Source organism: Rattus rattus, chromosome 4, assembly GCF_011064425.1.
Source record: "Rattus rattus isolate New Zealand chromosome 4, Rrattus_CSIRO_v1, whole genome shotgun sequence".
In the NCBI taxonomy this organism is placed as follows: domain Eukaryota; kingdom Metazoa; phylum Chordata; class Mammalia; order Rodentia; family Muridae; genus Rattus; species Rattus rattus.
The window spans coordinates 74,736,299-74,751,134 of record NC_046157.1 but is presented as its reverse complement, the minus strand read 5'-3'; the positions used below and the strand labels follow the sequence as shown (position 1 = coordinate 74,751,134).

Genomic DNA, 14,836 nt, shown 5'->3' with positions numbered 1-14,836 from the left:
CCCATAGCCAAACTATGTAGAGTTTGGGGAATCCTGTAGGAGAGGGATAGAAGGATTGAAGAAGCCAGAATGGTCAAGGATACCACAAGAAAACAAACAGAATCAAGTAACCTAGACTGAAGTGCCAACCAGAGGGTGGGCATGGGACAGACATAGGCCCTCTACTCATAGGTAACAGCTGTGCAGCTGGTTATTCATGTGGGACTCCTAAAGCAGGAGCAGTGCTGTGGTGCTCTCTGACCGCACTGCCTGACTTTGACTCCCTTTCCCCTAATTGGGCTGCCTTGTCTAGCCTTAATAGAAAAGGAGTGCCTAGTCTTACTGCAACTTGATATGCCAAGGCTGGTTGATATCCATGGGAGGGCTCCCCCATTTTCTGAGAAGGGAAGGAGGGGGAGGGGGTGGAGAGAGAGGGACAGACTTTGAGGCAAAAAGGGAGGGGAAGCTGTGATCAAGATAGGAAGTAAATAAATAACCTGATTAATAGAAAAAGAAAGGGAGATGAAGGACTGAAGGAGCTAGAGGAGTCAAAGACACCACCTGAAAACCTACAGAATCAACTAATCTGGCTCTCTAAGTGCTCATAGAGGCTGAACTGCCAACCAGAGAGCATGCATGTGACAGACATAGGCCCTGAACATACGAAACAGTTGGGCAGCTAGGTCTTCATATGGGACTCAGAAAGTGGGGTCAGGGGCTATCTCTGATTGCATTGCTTATTTAGAAACCTTTCCCCTAACTGGGATGCTTTGTCTAGTCACGATAGGATAAGATGTACCTAGTCTTACTATAATTGGTTTGTCAAGAATGGTTGATATCCATGGGAGGCCTCCCTTGCTGAGAAGGTGAGAAGGTGTGGAATTGGGTGGGGAAGAGGGACGGACTGGAAGGAGAGGAGGGAGAGGAAACTGAGATCAAGATATAAAGTAAATAAATAAGTTAATTGAGAGAGAGAGAGACAGAAAGAGAGAGATGGAGGGAGGGAGAGAGAGAGAGGACAGAGAGAGGAAGGGAGGGAGGGAGTGAGAGAGAGAGGAAGAGAGAGAGAGAGAGAGAGAGAGAGAGAGAGAGAGAGAGAGAGAGAGTTTTCTGTGCTCTTAACTGTAGAGCAGAACCATCTTTCCAGCCCCAATATATAAATTTTTAAAATAAGTTAGTGCTTTAATTTAACAGTGGAGTATTTCAATCCAAACATTTTAAGCCTACATATATCAACATAAATCAAATGATTAATGCATAATCTTACATATGTTGGACCTGATGATGAAGAACATTGAGTGCTAAAATTAATTTGTTCCATGATAATGCACAATCTTAGGGGAATCTGAGGAAACAAGAAGAAACAAGAATGAGCTGTCATAAAAATGAACAGCTATTAAGGAATGGTGATATATGCCAGTAATCCCAAGCATTGGGAGGCAGAGAGAGGAGGATTTTGAGTTAAAGGTCAGCCTGAGTTATATTCCTTATTACCTAGAATCTATTTTAAGAGAAACAAGACAAAACAATTCAAAGAATGAACTACTAATTATGCAAAATAGCTTTCATGGTTAAGGACAAAACTGGGTTATGGAAATTTATCTGAAATATATGAATTAAAATAAATAAACCAATGTGCGCAATTCAGTTCAACTACATTGAGAAGAAAAATTAGGCTATAATGTTGAACTTCATGTGCCATTCATCTTTGAAAGTACTGCAAGGGCTTTTACCACCCACCTCAGCAGAATAAATTTGTAACCAGAAAATGTAAGTTATAGGGTTCTCTCACTGAGGATTAGCCATATGAACGTGGCCTCGTCTCTTGGTCATAAGAATTATCCAACCATTTTCTGTAGTTCAAATAAATGAGTATAGGTGATCTTGAGGAGCCTAATAAACTTACAAGAAATATCCAGGAATTGTTGCATGTGATAAAATGGCGTAAAACTATGTATTAATTTGTTTTAATTAAACTTGCTATATTTACCACTTTTTAAGAAATGTCTTGCCAGTACATTGGCTGCTCGCCTAACCGTGTTGATAGAGCAGATGAGAAGAAACTAATAAGTAAAGATTATATGTGGTTGTGACTCAGCTCTGCCACAATTTGTACTTAGTAAAATAAACCTCTTATGCTGGGACTCATTGTGATTATTATAAATCCTTGAAGCTGTTATTCTCGAAACCTATCAGAAAAACAATTCCTCTGAACTGTCACAGTTTCCAGTGCTAGGGCCGTTACTTTTCTAAGTAAAATGTATTTTATTTGTCTTAATTTGAGGAAACAATTAACATGATAGAAAATAAATCTTTTAATAAAAAAAAGTATGACAAAAGTCTGTGTATAGGAGTAAATGGTGATATTAATTCCTGAGTTACTTATGAGATTTCACAGAAGAAAAGGGAGGGAAAGCAACCTGGTCATGGGGGGACAAAGCAATGGGAGAGTACTGAGAAAGAGAGAAGTGTGTTTTCACTGAGGTAACAGGCAAGTTGTGAAAGTACTCTCTTGACACACCTGAGTAACTGACGCCGTGTGTTACTGCTGTGTCACTGTGCTGAGGGGACTCTGTATACAGTATACGGACTGAAACCATGCTTGGTGGTGATAGCCAGTCACCACAGCATCCAGTGCTTGGCCAACCACCTTGGCCCTTACAATGATTGAGCTGATTCTCTTTCAGAGTTCTAAGTGTGGATGCTACTGTCTAGAGGTCTCTTGTGGTCTCTATTGCTATGCCTCCCTTTTCTAATCATTGGGTAAATTTGTTAATGCTTGATATTGATCATCATCGATGTGAAAGTAAATGTGTGTGTGTATGTGTGTGTGAGTGTGTGTATGTGTGTGTGAATGTGTGTGTGTGTATGTGTATGTGTGTGTGTGTGTGTGTGTATGTGTGTGTGTGTGTGATGTGTGTGTATGTGTATGTGTGTGTATGTGTATGTGTGAGTGTGTGTGTGTGTGTGTGTGTGTGTGTGTGTGTGTGGAATGTGTGTGTGAATGTGTGTGGTGTGTGTGTGTGTGTGTGGTGTGTGTGTGTGTGTGTGTGTGTGTGTGTGTGTGTGTGTGTGTGTGTGTGTGTGTGTGTGTGTGTGTGTGTTTGAATCTTGTTCTGGTAAGTTTATTACTGGGGTGTGATGAATCCTGTGATGATTTTTCCTCCAGCCACCTGGCAAACAGGCTTAAACCACATCTTCAGAACTTCCAAGACTGTCTTCCCCAAAGGAAATTGCTGAATTGCCTCTCTCATAATGTTGTTTTACTTTTTTACATTGAAGCATTTGTAAAATAGATCTCATGTGGAGTGGTTGGCCCACATTCTCATGCTTGAGGAGACAATAGCAAGATATTTAGTATCTGGTTCTATCACTCTCCACCTTATTCTCTTGAGATGGGGAAAGCTCAAAGACACAAAGGCCCATCATTGTGCATTTCTTCCTATCCAAGTACACAGATTATAAATACATGTGGCCACAGTCTACTCTTTAGGTGGGTGCTGGAAATTTGAACGCTGGTCATCATATTCACTTTTTCCCCCAGTATTGGGGATTGAACTCAGGGCCTTGCAATCATCAAACACTCTTATCTCTGAGCTCTTCTTAGGAAGTCATATGTGCAAAGCAAGTTTTCTTACTCACTGAGCAACCTCCCCAGCCCAACCTTTTCTATTTTTTATTATAGATATTTATTACCTGCATGAAAATAGGTATTTTATTTATATGCATGTTTTATAATGAACGTTATTAAAATTGTATTCATTAGTTTATCTGTGGTATGTGCTTGGCACATCCATGTGTAGGCGTGTGTTTGGGCATACATGCGTGTCACACTTGTGGATCCAGAGTTAACTGAGGGACCTGCCTCTGTCCACAACCTTATGGGTTTCTAGGTTATTGGGCTTGGTGGCATCATACTGCACTGAATTATTCACCAGACCTTTTTATATTTAATTATAGTATTTTACCTCTTAATTGCTCAATTGATTGCTCTGGAATACACCGGAACTGTACATAATGAAATGGAAGGGCTTATCCTATTTGCTGCTTACTTTTCTACCCTTCAGACCAATACACTGCACTAACATGGGTGAATTTAAGTTTTATAGTTTTAAAATTTGAAATTACTGTAGAAAGTAAACTGTAATTTATTTTGTTATTCCTTAATCTTTATATTGGGTATCTTTTATTTATATTTCAAATGTTATCCCCTTCCCCGGTTTCCCCTCTGCCAATGCCCTATCACATCCTCCCTTTCCCTGCTTCTATGAGGGTGCTCCCCCACCCACCCACTCACTCCCACCTCCCTGCCCTGGCATTCCCCTACACTGGGACATCAAGCCTCCACAGAACCAAGGGCCTCTTCCCCGTTGATGCCCGACAAGACCATCCTCTGCTACATATGCGGCTGGAGTTATATGTTGCTCCATGTGTACTCTTTGGTTGATGGTTTAGTTCCTGGGAGCTTTTGAGGATCTGGTTGGTTGACATTTTTGTTCTTCCTATGAGGTTGTAAAGATAGCTCGGCTGTTAAACTAGGCTCATAAACAAAATTATAAACTTTAATTTATCATCTAGGCCATAGTTCTTTTTTGTAAGATTCGGACTACTTTATTCTTTTGAAAAAATTTAATAAAATTGCTCTTGAACATTTTTTATGTATTTACAATGGATTCTAATTACTCTTGTCCTCTCCTTAACAGTCAGAAGATTTCTTTGGTTTTGAGGCCCAGTGAGTTTACTATAAAGTGGGGCTGTTGAGTAGCGCTTTGGGGGAAGTATGTATACTACACAGGATCAGGATTCGGTCACCAGCACTAAAAAAAGATAAATGAATGAGTCAATAGGAATGAAAAGGTTAAGAATTGAGAATCTTTTCCTTGAAATCTCATCCTCTGGCGTGAGTCTTTCTAGGGCAGTGGTTCTCACCCTTCCTAATGAGAACTTAGAATACAATTCCTCATATTGTGGTAACCCTCCAACCATAAAATTACTTTTGTTGCTACCTTATAACTGTAACTTTTGTTACTGTTAAGACTTTTAATGTAAATATCTGTGTTTTTTGATGGTCGTAGAAAACTCCAATAAAACGGTCTTCTCCTACCCCCCTAAAGGGTCGGGACCCAGAGGCTGAGAAATAGTGTTCTAGATCTGGGCCATAGTTCTAGTCCACTTCTATAGTAAACACCATTAAGGTTGACTACCAAGCAAAAAACAAAAAATAAAAACAAATACAAATAAAACATTATAATCAATTTTATCAAGAACTCAAGATCAGTTTTATAACATTCAACATTTTTGGAAAGGAAAATTTCCTATCTATGTTAAAGTCATTTTTCAGTAAACAAAGAGAGCAACTGCTAATTATGAGCTTAATATAGTTTATAATCACAATAATGAACCAAGGAAGTTTAGAGCATGAAGGTACACTTAAGATATTTATTCAGTCTATTTACTAAATAAATGAGGATTTTAAGAACAGACAGAGCAGTGATTTTCAATAATTAAAAATTAATAATGGTTAAACGTTGATTATTCCAAGAATAAATAAAAGTTACTCTAAACTGAAAAGGACAAATCACCCCTCACTGTATTGAAATGGAACAAGTTAACCCAGCCCTAAGTAGTTTTAGGAACTTGGAAATGAAGAACACTTGACTTTGTTCACTAGACTTATGGAAATTAATGTGAAGATACCTAAATTCAAGGCAAATGCCTGAAGCAAAATTAGAAGATAAGGTCATTTCAAACAGTAGCCACCATAATCCTTTTTTTTTTTTCTTTTTCTTTTTTTCGGAGCTGGGGACCGAACCCAGGGCCTTGCGGTTGCTAGGCAAGAACTCTATCACTGAGCTAAATCCCCAACCCAAGCCACCATAATCTTATTTGTTTCTGTGCTATAATAAAAGACTAGATTGATTGACCAATCCATGGGGGGAAATACAAAAATTAGTACAAATTTCCTCATCGTTAATTAAAGAATTGAGACGTGGAGTCTTGTTTTGAAATCCTGTGCATGTGCCGATGACAGGCACCCTGCAATCTCTCCTCTACTACACTTAGAGATATTGCTGTGGAAAGATGGGCGTTCTTCTGACAACATTGTCAGTTGCAGCATACAGTGCACTTCAAGGTACACACTGCCTGTTAAGTTCTTAGAAGACAATATTATTTTTTAAAAAGAAGACTTACAATTCACCTTTCTAGATCACATCTTACTCAGTCACCAGCAGAGGTGACGCAGCTCTTCTAGTGAGCTATGCTCTGAGGGACGAGGAATCGAACAGTTGTCATCGCCATCCGTTTGAAATCCTCCCTGCAAACTGCCACTTCTCTAAAGTTTGAGGGAGAAATCTGTCCCTACACACTACCTATCCTTTGTTCTCACAAACGAAATAAGAATAAAAGGACACAAGATTAAGAAAAATGGCGACTGAAATCCAACCCACAAAAATATGTTGCTCTATCGGCAACAACAAATCAAATTCAGAACATAACATGGAAAAGCCTGTGCTAGTCTTTTTGTATATACAAGATTCCATTTTTCTTCACTAAACACGAATCAAATATATATACATATACGTTCATATGTATATATATAATAATATAATATATGGGCACAAAAAGAAAGTCCATTATTTAATCAGTTTAAGAATACAGACATAAAGTGGGAGAAGAGGTCTTTGTAATCATGAAATTCACTTAAAAATGTTCCCGCACAATATTTTTGTTAAAAGAGCATTTCTATTTCTTAATCTATATTGATATGAAACACCTTTTCAAGGATGAATGACAGTGGCACTGTTAGACGAACTGCATGTGACACTGGAAACAATGCTTTTACACTCAATACGACTTGCCTCCTAGTGCAAGCTTGGCAGAGGCGAGAAAGTCCCCGAGAATCCCTTTGACAAGAAGAAGCAACTGTATCCAAAACAACTGAAGAGATTATGTCTACTACCCAAAGTAATCAGTTTTCCTTCAATATCTTGTCATTTCTCAGCACAGCACGAAACGAGAAAAAGAAAGCAGTGTCTTGAAGAAGGAAGTGTGGAAACCTACTGTGGAGGGGACCTGAAAGGGACTAAATATATTTGTGGCAGAATTAATTCCAACACCCAGGAGGAAGCTGCTAATGCGTTAGAGTGAGCTGTCAAGTGAAACGGGAAAATTTTTTCCCATGCATTTTCTAATGAGTTTTAATACACCCCCAGTATTTATTTTAAGACATTCTGCTTGTCAAGGTGGAACTTCTGTTCTCATTTTCAGATAATTGACTAGTTGGGGGAAAAAAAGCTTTACTCCATTTCAAAATATTAATAAAATAGTCCACTTCAAATACAATTCCCTTTATCCTGAAGGCACCTCATTAATTTCTTTTTAAAGAGGACTAAAGTAAGGAAGCCCAGTGCAAGGTGGCACTTTATTAGATCCCTTTGCTTTCATTCTGACATTCACAGCATCTCTTGTCCTATGATCCAGATATTATATGTTTCAAAGTATACCCACTTCGCAGTTAGTAAGACTTATGTCAGTCCATGTCCCTGTGCCTATGACATTAAACGCATGACATCAGCTCAGTGTTTAATAAATCTGCTCTGTGCTGAGGATTTCCCTTTAGCGCAGTAAAAAGTTTGTCATTGGTTCCTTAGACATTAAATTCAGGAAGCATGCCTCCCATCTACGAGCAAATTTAATTTAAATCAAACCATCTATAATAATCTAAATTATTAGTTAAGGAGAGAGAATCAATGTAATTGAATTTCTGTCAAAATTTTAATGAATGCTACTAATAAATTTACATATATATGTATATACGTATGCATCTTTTGACTCAGTATCACATTAGTTTACCACAAAAGCAAAAATAAATGTTTTAAAGTGCTTGCTAATCAACATGGTGACTACATAGAAATTTGAAAGTATAATTTGGTAATACAATGCCAACTTCAATTGTAGTTTGTAATTGAAAATATATTGAGAGGTTAAATAAGTCCAACAAGATATTTTCAAATATCCTTTTATCATTTAATTTTCACATGTTCATTTACCAGATTGAAATGTTGAATTTCTCTGCTGTGTATCCACGAATGTCACTTCAGTTTGAGTGTAAGCAACCCACTAATATCTAATCAATTTAGAACAATTTACAAATTATTATTATGGTGAAATAATACCTATGAATTTATGATATCATTCATCTAAATCATATTCAAATTGAAAATCTCTCTATAGTCAACATCTGTCTAATCATTATTAGGTATGAAATAGTCAGAAATTTCATCTCATAGACACCTTTGTTGGATTTCAATTTAAAATTCTATGTGCTCAAAAACTGTAAGAATATTAAAAAATATGCAAGCCTGTGTTAAATGTAGACTGTTTCTCATTAGATTTTGTTTCCTATTAACTAGATATTTCAGAATACATCATGAACTAAAAACTTTAAATAATCAAAATCATTTAAATTGAAAAAATAAAATAAAATTTTGTTATTAGCCTTGCCAATTTGTCTCATATAGAATGATTTTTTATTCAATAAAAGAAAAACCTTTAAAAACAAAATTAAAAAATTCTACTTCTCAAAAAAGTCCATTAAATATTAATATATGCAATTCTATAAATTATAATACCAACTGCTATTGGTATTAATGCATAAATGTTCATGAAACACATTTTTTAAATTATTTTAAGTTGTCTTTTAGTTGTTTCTTATCTATCAAGACAATTTTCCTTCTAATCACTTTCATTTTAATTTTTAGTATCAGAACACTGTTTGCAAAATGTTCAATATTTATTTATGCAGGAAAAGCCTCCTAGTGGAAGTTTTTCTTTGAGTTTATACCCACAGATAATTGTATTTCCACATCTGAGGCTCAGTGTGCATTTGTAACGTGAGGGCAGAAAGATTCGAAAGGACAGAGGAAGGATCATAGAGTTTGTTCTGAGATTGTGTTTGGTGGTAAAATCTCACTAAGGTAACAGCATAGCCAGGACCCAAAAAATGTCCACAAAAACAGACATCTTGATGTCGATGGGCGGGGGCATGACTATGAGGTCTCAACCCTACACGAAGATCAGCCCTGAAATACACACACAAGTAAGTGTTATACAGGTTGGGCAGGAAGCATTTAGGAATACACGTATGCACATATGCATACACACATACACATGTGACAACATTTAAGGACATTACAGGCCATGAATTTGAAAGAGAACACTGAGGAGTAGATGGGAAGGTTTGGAGGGAGACAAGGAAAGGAGGGAATGATGTAATCATGCTATAATTTCAAAAATTTAAAAGCAAACCTTAGAAGAATAGTGTTTTTGGAAGACATGATAGGTCTTTTGCGATGCAAAGAAACTCTTTCAGAATATATACCCATCTTGAGTCTGGGTGAGCATTCTGTATATGCTTGGGTGGTTGAGTCTTCCACTTTGAAAGGAAGTAGTGAGAATACATTGCTATAGGAAAACTGCCTTATTCTCCTCAGTCTTTTCATCAACATGTAGAAGATGCCTGCACCGTTTGTAAGCAAGCAAATATCTCTTGTAACATGTTTAACACGGAAATATGGACAATCAATTATAGAAAATATAACGCATGCTGATTACAACAAAAGTCCAAATGATGAAATGGTATTTAATCCTAGAAATCTGTTTCAATATTGAAATGGTAACTCTAATAAAACTTGGTAGAATGATCTAATACGATCAGCAATTTTAATTTTATATAAGACTTAAAATGGTATAAATACTTGTTTAAAAAATGAAGTTTGCATAACACCTCATGAACAAAGTACAAAACAGTAAAGTATTTCAGGAGGTAGTGAATTTCCTAGGAGTGAGTATCCTTAAATGACTTTTACTGGTGTCGAATGATTTTTTTTTTACTACAAATGTGGCATTCCAATTTTACCAAATATTTCTTTGGAGTTGGTGAGTGAATGTGTTTATGCATAATAAGTGTACTCATATAAGTTGTTGACAGCGTTTGAATTTCATCTGTTTAAGAAATCTGTCAATATATTCTGTTCATTTGTAACATTTCCAAACAAGGAATTTGAAAAATTGTCTAACCAGATATTTTCAAACACATTTGCAAGTAAAACTCTGTAAAGATTTTTTAAAACCCAACGTTTAAAAATTGCCCTAGACTCATCTATTCTCTGCAGGAATCACCTTCACAGAATGCTTTTCAAAATTTGCAGGAGACTAGAAGTCGGTATTTAAAGCAAAAAAATGTATGCATTGTATTTACTTATCTGAGAAACACAGAAATCGATGAATTATGCAAAATTCACATCATGTAATATTTGGCAATGTTAATAATTACATTTTTGTGATTTTTCAGTTACCAAAATTGGAAAATTAGAAAGTAGTTAAAATAACCAATCATTAATTTTATCTCTTGTATACTCCTGTACAATAGAAGGTACCAGAAATTTTATCAATGTTAATTCACATCATTATGCTGTGTAAGGTGAAAATGCACCCCAAATTGCTCTGTGCCAAGCAGGTTTTATGAGAGGTAGGACTGAATAGGTGTGCCTGTATCCGGAAGTTATACCTTTACCTCATTTGTTTCCCTATATCTAGGAAACACTAACAAGATTATAATACTTAAAATTATAAATAAATCATTTATCTGAATATTTATAGTAATTACTATTATTTATAATTAATTAATGGGGATTTGAATAAGACTGCTCCCATACACTCATGTCCTTTAGTACTTGGTCAACAACTGATGTGCTCATTGGGGTGGTTGAGGGTATGTAAGGATATACTTTCCTTACGGAAGGAGATATGACACTAGAGCTAGGCTCTGGGACCCTAATGTCTCATTTCATTTGTAGTTTGTTGTCTCTTTGTGCTGTAGCATAGGAAATATATGAGACCAAACTTCCTGTTCCTATCGCTTGCCGTATCTGCTGCCTTCTGCAATGCTCTCCCTATTGATATTAATTACCCGTGACCTTAGACCCAGTAAACTCTTTCTTCTTTAAGTCATGAAGCTTTGTTTACAGCAACAGAAAAAATTACATGCTCTAGATCTGATGTAGTCCAAATTATTCCTTATCTCTAAAGTAAAGAATCTGAGAAAAAACTTAGGTACTTAACATTTGATTGATTACTGATGTTTAGGGGAATATAGAATGAAGGTGATCAAACTCCATTCCTCCATCCTCGCCATGAATTCTGTGTCCCAGTCTCCCTTGCGTTCTAATGAATTCATACTGCTTCTGATTAATAGATGGCCATATTAAAGGTTAACTTGGAAAGAGGAAATCTTCAGAGGATATTTAGGGGGGATAGTGCTAGATATATACTCAAAAAGAATCACCTAAGCAATATTTTTTTCAAAAATATCACCTTAGATGACCAATTCTTAAGTTTACATTGACATGGTCATATTTTATATTATTTAAGTGTTGCATAGAGATCCAGATAATCTACAATGCAATCTAATAACTATAGGGGAAGAGACAGGACAGTGCCCAGTTAAGAAGCAACCAGAGAATGCTGGGAACACTCAAAGACATGTGGACTCTAGATGTCACATTGCTAAACACAAAAGGCATACCACCCTTGGGTATATTAACACTCATTATCAGTCACTTTAAAATTTAGAAAAAGAAAAGTTATCAATAGTATGCAAACAGATATCTGAATCGCAAGACGCGATACCATTCTGTCACAATGGACATGGCATGCTACGATGCAAGTAATTCAGGACATGCATCAGATTTTTAAAATCTGTCATAAAAGCTCAATAATGGACACACTGGCAAAATAAGCATATAAAATATGTAAGAGAATTGTCAGTTGAATTTCAAATGAAAGCACTTAGAGCATGCAAGCTTTTAATAAATCCTACTTGATGAAACCCACTTTCTAATAATGTGGATGATGATAGGGGGGAAAGTAAGGCATGCATGCAATTTCATTTTATTAACTTGATATGTCTGAAAACAGATTTCTCATGACTTAGAAGAGAAAGTTTCTGATGGCTTTATTGGAATAAAAAAGCATGCCGCTTGAAGAGTTTTGTGTCCTTGATCCATGTGCCATGATTAAGCCCTAAAGCTTATGTCACATTAGTTTTTAAAGTTCCGTGAGCAGTCAATTGAGCTCTCAGTTTTAAGAGTATACAGTCCTTTTTCATTTAGAGGAAACTCCAGTTGTTCTGCTTGCTTTCAAGCTCATTATTCCAAGTAGAAATGCATTGCCTGAAAATGAACAGAGTGATTGTCCTATGGGGTCATGGCAGCGGTACAGTGACAGGCCCCATCAAACTCAGTAGTTTAAAACACTTGCAGTGCATTAGGGACAAAGTGAAAACCCTTTCAGCCCTTGGTATTAAGTACATTAAACATTCTCTTCATGGGCCCCTTCCTCTGCTTGTTGAGGTATTTGTAATCATTGTTCACAGCAGTGAAGCCTCTCAGATACTTAATAAATATTGCGTTCTTGCTGTCTGAATGGTCTCGAGGCTATTTTCTCAAGTACATGAGGCATCGCAAAGAAGAGCGCGTTTTTGTGTTTTTAAGCAAGTGTCATTTCTCATCGGGGGTTCTTGTACATCCTTCCGCAGTCAAAACCCACATCTGCGTACTTGGTTGTCAAATAGTTCTAAGAGCTCTTCTGACTGGTTCTAACCAATAACCTTCGAGGATTTCGAAGCATGACTTAGGAACAAAAGATCGCATTTCTCTTTTTTTTCACCTAACACCGGCCAATTCTAATAACTTTGTAACTGGTTATTCTAAGTCTAGCATTGCCACCCTTTTATTCCCTGCTACATAATTCATAAGATTAACCTGCTTAACGATAATACTCTGGCTTGCCTTCCCGATGCCCTTGCTTATCCCTGGCTGCCTGTGGGATTAAGTACAAAATGTCTAAGATTTAAAACCATATCCTACATCCTCGAGTCACATCTTGAGAATTATTTCTCGGTTCATTAAAGTCACAATCTACAGTGGGCCTTAGGTTTTCCTCTTCCATTTCCTGCAACCATTCCAAAACTTAGCAGGTCTCTTGTGTCTCTGCCCATTCATATGATAGATATCGACCTTGTCAATTTTAAATACCAAGTTTCCATGATCTACCCATAAAGATTTTCCTGATGTCCAACTTGATAACTTATGATATCTTCAGGGCATAACTCCCAACTTCCTTTGTAGAGACAAGATTCCTGTAGCTCCATCAGGCCTCTCATCCCTATGTAATCAAAACTGACCCAGAATTTCTAGTTTTTCTTCTTCCACCTCCCAATGCTTAAATCATATGCCATCAACTCAGCCTTTATTTGTAAACAAAGAAAGTTTACCTTATGTCCCCTTCATATATGTGGATCTTCTAATATTGATGACAAAAACAGAACCATAGATGGCAAGTGTGGTAACAAGACAAAGCACTCTGAAATTACTTAGCTCTTTTAAGAGAAGAAATATCACAGAAGGTTCGTTACAATCACGAGGACTACAGGAATCTGTTCTGTCAAAATAAGAAATTCAATTAACTAAAAACATTTCCATCTGAACAGAGACCTCCGAATTTGATTGGCTCTGCTGGCTCAACATGAGGGTGGCAGCCATTCCAGATGGTAAAGGCGTAGTTATAAAAAGTTTTACATAGTCAGAGAACTTCAGTGTAAGGAAGGACATTTAAGTTCATGGACATTAAGCCAATATTTGAATCATTTCTCTTTTGAACAATTAAATGATCTGGACTTTATCCTCATCCTGGAAACTTCCACTTATAAAACTGTCATTTTCATGTAAGAAACAGCTCAAATTTCTATATGCTATTTCCTTGTAAACTGTTTAAATATTTTCTTTCCCCACTAATATTATGTTACTAAATCACTTCCTTTTTCCCCCGTATAACATTCTGAATGTTGAAGACTACAGTCTTGTTCTTTATCAGTTTTAGCTTCTCCTAACTCAATCACAGTTAATTTTTCTGATCTCGCTTCTTCAGTGAACATGTTTTACAGTTCATCAAAATGATTTTTAAAGTATTCAGACAGCAGGAGTCATCAGAGAGGCCAAATCAGAGACCAGTAGTATTCAGTTTTATTGAAAGACAGCACACACCTAGTTGCCTTATGTCATCATTTCACTGTTAAAGTCTTATGATGCAGTTAACTATTTTCATCCAATAATCCACATTTTTAAGTTTAGCTTTAAAAATTTAGCTGAAATTATATGCAGTAAATCAGTTCTCCTCTAGGTTGACAAATGATTATTGAATGTAGCTGTGGTTAACTGTGCTATTTCCCTAGAAAAACCCTTCATACTAGTGTTAATTCTTGAGGCCAGTCTTTTCACACTAAGGAAAAGGTTTTTATGATTATTATTATTCAGAACCAAAGGAGCTATTCTAAGTGGTGCCAAGGACACTTACTGTGGCTATTTCAGTGAAATTAGAACAAACAAGAAAAATTGTCACCACTTAGAATACAGGACTAATTCATTTTTCATGTCTGAAAAATATAATTATATGGTTTCAGTAATATAAAAGACATTGCTTATATACTTAACATAAACATTTTGCAAATCTAAACTAATTGAAATACATGGTTAAGAGTGGAATGGTTTTTAAATTACATGTTATGTGAATTAAGAATTCAAGAGAGCGATTGAAAAATCCATATTTGTTTACTTCAAGGGCAAAAGTGCCTTACATAAAAAAAAAAAGAAGTGTCACTGTTGTTTCAAGTTATGAATTGATTTTCGATTGAAGCAAAGTAGCATTACTTTAAAACAACATTCTATAAAATTAGTACTCCAGCTAGATGAACTACTGAATACCAGACGCGTGGTATATTTTGAATGGGAGATCGGAA

General features: G+C 36.3%; 1 protein-coding gene and 1 long non-coding RNA gene across 2 annotated transcripts in view; both read right to left on the bottom strand.

Moving 5' to 3' along the window:
• The window catches only part of LOC116897716, a 142,945-nt gene extending 128,692 nt beyond the window's left edge, over positions 1 to 14,253 (bottom strand). Inside the window, exon 1 of the long non-coding RNA XR_004387624.1 lies at positions 13,316 to 14,253. This is a non-coding gene — a long non-coding RNA (uncharacterized LOC116897716). The remainder of the gene's footprint in view (positions 1 to 13,315) is intronic.
• Positions 1 to 14,836, bottom strand: part of Cadm2 (cell adhesion molecule 2) — a 938,204-nt gene that overhangs the window by 825,731 nt on the left and 97,637 nt on the right. The gene's annotated exons all lie outside the window — the stretch shown is intronic.